Raw genomic sequence first — 5,921 nt, 5'->3', positions numbered from 1 at the left:
TGATCTGGCAGTGGACAAAAGCACGGTGAGTCGTTGGGCAAAGCGTGTGTCATCATCGCCGCAAGGTCAAGCAAGACTGTCTGATCTCCTGCGTGCGGGCCGGCCGTGCACAGCTGTGACTCCTGCAATGGCGGAGCGTGCGAACACACTCGTTCGAGATGATCGACGGATCACCATCAAACAACTCAGTGCACAACTTGACATCTCTGTTGGTAGTGCTGTCACAATTGTTCACCAGTTGGGATATTCAAAGGTTTGTTCCCGCTGGGTCCCTCGTTGTCTAACCGAACACCATAAAGAGCAAAGGAGAACCATCTGTGCGGAATTGCTTGCTCGTCATGTGGCTGAGGGTGACAATTTCTTGTCAAAGATTGTTACAGGCGACGAAACATGGGTTCATCACTTCGAACCTGAAACAAAACGGCAATCAATGGAGTGGCGCCACACCCACTCCCCTACCAAGAAAAAGTTTAAAGCCATACCCTCAGCCGGTAAAGTCACGGTTACAGTCTTCTGGGACGCTGAAGGGGTTATTCTGTTCGATGTCCTTCCCCATGGTCAAACGATCAACTCTGAAGTGTATTGTGCTACTCTTCCGAAATTGAAGAAACGACTTCAGCGTGTTCATAGGCACAAAAATCTGAACGAACTTCTCCTTCTTCATGACAACGCAAGACCTCACACAAGTCTTCGCACCCGAGAGGAGCTCACAAAACTTCAGTGGACTGTTATTCCTCATGCACCCTACAGCCCCGATCTCGCACCGTCGGATTTCCATATGTTTGGCCCAATGAAGGACGCAATCCGTGGGAGGCACTACGCGGATGATGAAGAAGTTATTGATGCAGTACGACGTTGGCTCCGACATCGACCACTGGAATGGTACCGTGCAGGCATACACGCCCTCATTTCAAGGTGGCGTAAGGCCGTAGCATTGAATGGAGATTACGTTGAAAAATAGTTTGTGTAGCTAAAAGATTGGGGAATAACCTGATGTATTTCAATGCTGAATAAAACAACCCTTGTTTCAGAAAAAAAATGTGTTGCATTACTTATTGAACTGCCCTCGTAGTATGCAAACTGCCAAGACTACAGAAAGATAGCAAACGTTTCAATGACGGGACGGACAGTTCATAATGTTGTGTAAAAAAAAAAAAAAACACTGCTCATTTATGTTACAGTCCAACGGACCGATCATTGTTTCTATTTTGATTTTTTTTCACAGTTCAGTACACTTTCTTCCTGTTTTCATGCTTCATCTCTGTTCAGTTTTTGACGCGCTATCGAGTGGGCCATCTTACCACTAAATCTGAGGGCGCTGCGATGGGGTTTCCCTTGTGGGATTGGCCAAAGACAGGTCGGGACCTGTAGGCAGATGCGGAACTGTGAACGTATTGTGTCAATCAGTATGGCAAGTAACGGAAGCTCTCCTATGAATGTTGGTATATCAGTTTATTTAAACTTGAAACGTCCCCTTAGAAAAATTAGTGAATTACTGTGCTGATAAACCTCTTACGTTATTGATTTTCAAAAAGGTGAGCAGAACTGAACGTACTCAGACATTTCTCTCTTTACTTATTCTGATCAACACTAAACTGACACACAATATTTTTAGCGCAACGTAATCTGACTTTCAATAATCCCTACAAAAGAATGGCCCTGACTAACATTAACTTATACCTTTCATGAATCACTTACCTCACAAAAATCTTCGTTACTCGAACTACTGCAATACAGCGAGCGCCACTACTGCCAGCTAAATAAAAGATTCTAACTACGGAAGGCACTAACTACTGATAGGCATAGTTAGCAAATGAAAGATTTTGATAGAGAACAAACAATGTATTTACCTTAATAGTGTTCAAAAGTCATTATATATATATATATATATATATATATATATATATATCAGTTCATGATATCCAGTATTACAAATTTACTCTTTCTGGCGGACACACGTCCAGATCCTCCGCTCTTAAAATTCTGCCATCTCTCTTCCCACAACCACCACTGCTGGGGGCTCACCTCCAACTACCCAACGCTACGCGCCGTTCGCATCCAGCTGCCCAACAATACAATAGTAAATATTCCAACAATGCAAACCAACCACAGACTGCACACAGCACAGTCAGTGATTTTCGTACAGAGCGCCACGTGGCGTTACCAATATAAAAATATAAATACCAATACAAATACCAATATAAAAACCTAAACAGCCTAGTAACAAACTTGTTGTTCCCGAATTTGAATGGCCATTATTTGGTGATACAGATATCGCGTGTCTAAACCTAGCATTCCGGAAGTTAAGACGTCCAGAGGATTGAGCTGCATTCCGTTCACAGTGAGCTAAGCCACGCTCCAGTCTCCCTACTTGGAGCTTAAGAAGAGCGGTCGCAGCGTCGTATGTCTTGTTATCTCGTCTCAGTACACACTTAACAGATGAATCATGTTTGCCAAGAGGATAAGGCGAAGCGTCTTGTGCTTCGATAACCAGACGCTGAGAGCGGTAGGTTTGGGGTTGGGTTGGGGTGTATGAGTGTGGGTAGAGAGTAGTGCGTATGAAAGAGGAGCCATTTAACAATGTGGCTGCATTCTGGTATTATGAATGCAATTTCCAGAACTCTGTACAGCCACGTCTGTCTGTACACAAGATAATTCACTTTACGGTGTGTCGTGTGAATGCTTTCCCACTTTCCTTTTCCATTCGTTCCTGCTGTGCAGTAGGGTGTTGTCTGACTTCTTGGAACATATGCTTTCGGAATTTTACGAGTAAATAACTCTGCTGCGAAAACATCTCTCTTGTAATGTCTGTGCATGTCGATGATAAACTCCATGACGATGTCGGACTTCTTAAACGAACCCGTAACCAGTTGCACTGCTGTTCTTTGGAGCTTCACTATTAAACCGGTTATGGCCATGGGTGGAGTGGAAGGAGGGTAGTACCATATAACGAAAAGCCGGTATTATGCATACTGAAATGTTAATTATAATGAGACTCTTAAAAGAAATAAGAGAGAGGGCCTGAAAAGTCATAATCTAGCTAGGTAAAATAAACACACAAGAAGAGAAAGAAATTATCATTGTGCCAACTGTACGGGGCAGTAAAAATATGGTTGACAGTACGTAAAATTTGACCATATCACTCAGACCTCGCTCTGTGGCCGTTGTGACCGTGCGGTTCTAGGCGCGTCAGTCTGGAACCGCGTGACCGCTGCGGTCGCAGGTTCGAATCCTGCCTCGGGCGTGGCTGTGTGTGATGTCCTTAGGTTAGTTAGGTTTAAGTAGTTCTAAGTTCTAGGGGACTGATGACCTCAGAAGTTAAGTCCCATAGTGCTCAGAGCCATTTTTTTAACCTGACTCTGTGCGTGAGTTTCTCCATGTCAGACTTTCACAAATTACTTGAATCGTTGAGGTGAGGAGGATGGTTTATCTACAGAATAAGATCTGAATATCTGAACTGTGTGTCTTACTTACCTTGAGCTGAAGAAATAGCTGTCATCATTCTGTTATTACAGATATTCGAATCCTCATCAACAAAGGCGTCTTTAAAATTTCAACCACTTCGACAAAAGAGGCTAATGACCAGTAAAAGTAGCCAAAAAGCTTGCGGAAAAGGCCACTTAAGCTAGGATCCTGCAATTACACTTTTCGCTCTGTCATATAGCAAGCGCTATTGACGAACATTTTCAACGTTGTGTCCACTTTCTCATGAATAGACTGCATCATGTATACAAGGCTATTACAAATGATTGAATCGATTTCATAAATTCACTGTAGCTCCATTCATTGACATATGGTCACGACACACTACAGATACGTAGAAAAACTCATAAAGTTTTGCTCGGCTGAAGCCGCACTTCAGGTTTCTGCCGCCAGAGCGCTCGAGAGCGCAGTGAGACAAAATGGCGACAGGAGCCGAGAAAGCGTATGTCGTGCTTGAAATGCACTCACATCAGTCAGTCATAACAGTGCAACGACACTTCAGGACGAAGTTCAACAAAGATCCACCAACTGCTAACTCCATTCGGCGATGGTAGGCGCAGTTTAAAGCTTCTGGATGCCTCTGTAAGGGGAAATCAACGGGTCGGCCTGCAGGGAGCGAAGAAACGGTTGAACGCGTGCGGGCAAGTTTCACGCGTAGCCTGCGGAAGGCGATGAATAAAGCAATCAGGGAGCTAAACGTACCACAGCCGACGGTCAACAGGATGGTGCTCCACCGCACTTCCATCATGATGTTCGGCATTTCTTAAACAGGACGTTGGAAAACCGATGGATCGGTCGTGGTGGAGATCATGATCAGCAATTCATGTCATGGCCTGCACGCTCTCCCGACTTAACCCCGTGCGATTTCTTTCTGTGGGGTTATGTGAAAAATTCAGTGTTTAAACCTCATCTACCAAGAAACGTGCCAGAACTGCGAGCTCGCATCAACGATGCTTTCGAACTCATTGATGGGGACATGCTGCGCCGAAGTGTGGGAGGAACTTGATTATCGGCTTGATGTCTGCTGAATCACTAAAGGGGCACATATCGAACATTTGTGAATACCTAAAAAAACTTTTGGAGTTTTTGTATGTGTGTGCAAAGCATTGTGAAAATATCTTAAATAATAAAGTTATTGTAGAACTGTGAAATCGCTTCAATCATTTGTAATAACCCTGTATTTGCTTGTTCTGTTCGACCCATAAATTCTACGTCAAGTTGAAGAATTTCTTATACTACAAAAATTTATAGATACGGGAATATTTTTCAGATAACGGGAGACAAACCGGCCCTTTTCGTTGACACTGGGTGTCGCATGAGCACCATCTGTCGGGGCTCACTCCAGCTACTCTTCCTCCGAGCTGGCCTTGAAAGGCCCAACAATACCGACCGGCCGCCGTGTCATCCGCAGCCCACGGGCATCACTGGATGCGGATCTGGAGGGTCAAGTGGTCAGCACACCGCTCTCCCGGCCGTGCGTCGGTTTTACGAGACCGGAGCCGCTACTTCTCGACCGAGTAGCTCCTCAGTTTGCCCCACAAGGCCTGAGGGCACTCCGCTTGCCAACAGCGCTCGGCAGACCGGATGGTCACCCATCCAAGTGCTAGTCCAGCCCGACAGTGCTTAACTTCGGTGTTCTGACGGGAACCGGTGTTACCATTGCGGCAAGGCCTTTGGCAACCCCGGCTACACGTACCAAAAAAGAAATTGTAAACATCTGCCGAAACACTACAGAAAACGCGCCTGCGACCCTTAGGATCAAACGATAACTACACTCCTGGAAATTGAAATAAGAACACCGTGAATTCATTGTCCCAGGAAGGGGAAACTTTATTGACACATTCCTGGGGTCAGATACATCACATGATCACACTGACAGAACCACAGGCACATAGACACAGGCAACAGAGCATGCACAATGTCGGCACTAGTACAGTGTATATCCACCTTTCGCAGCAATGCAGGCTGCTATTCTCCCATGGAGACGATCGTAGAGATGCTGGATGTAGTCCTGTGGAACGGCTTGCCATGCCATTTCCACCTGGCGCCTCAGTTGGACCAGCGTTCGTGCTGGACGTGCAGACCGCGTGAGACGACGCTTCATCCAGTCCCAAACATGCTCAATGGGGGACAGAATCGGAGATCTTGCTGGCCAGGGTAGTTGACTTACACCTTCTAGAGCACGTTGGGTGGCACGGGATACATGCGGACGTGCATTGTCCTGTTGGAACAGCAAGTTCCCTTGCCGGTCTAGGAATGGTAGAACGATGGGTTAGATGACGGTTTGGATGTACCGTGTACTATTCAGTGTCCCCTCGACGATCACCAGTGGTGTACGGCCAGTGTAGGAGATCGCTCCCCACACCATGATGCCGGGTGTTGGCCCTGTGTGCCTCGGTCGTATGCAGTCCTGATTGTTGCGCTCACCTGCACGGCGC

General features: G+C 46.0%; 1 pseudogene; it reads right to left on the bottom strand.

Annotated features, from left to right (window-relative positions):
- Positions 1–5,043: 5,043 nt before the first annotated feature.
- On the bottom strand, positions 5,044–5,161 carry LOC126105109 (5S ribosomal RNA; annotated as a pseudogene).
- Between the last annotated feature and the right edge of the window lie 760 nt (positions 5,162–5,921).

Source organism: Schistocerca cancellata, chromosome 1 (assembly GCF_023864275.1).
Source record: "Schistocerca cancellata isolate TAMUIC-IGC-003103 chromosome 1, iqSchCanc2.1, whole genome shotgun sequence".
Taxonomy (NCBI): Eukaryota; Metazoa; Arthropoda; class Insecta; order Orthoptera; family Acrididae; genus Schistocerca; species Schistocerca cancellata.
The sequence above is the reverse complement of the archived record's forward strand: the minus strand, read 5'-3'. Positions and strand labels throughout refer to the sequence as shown.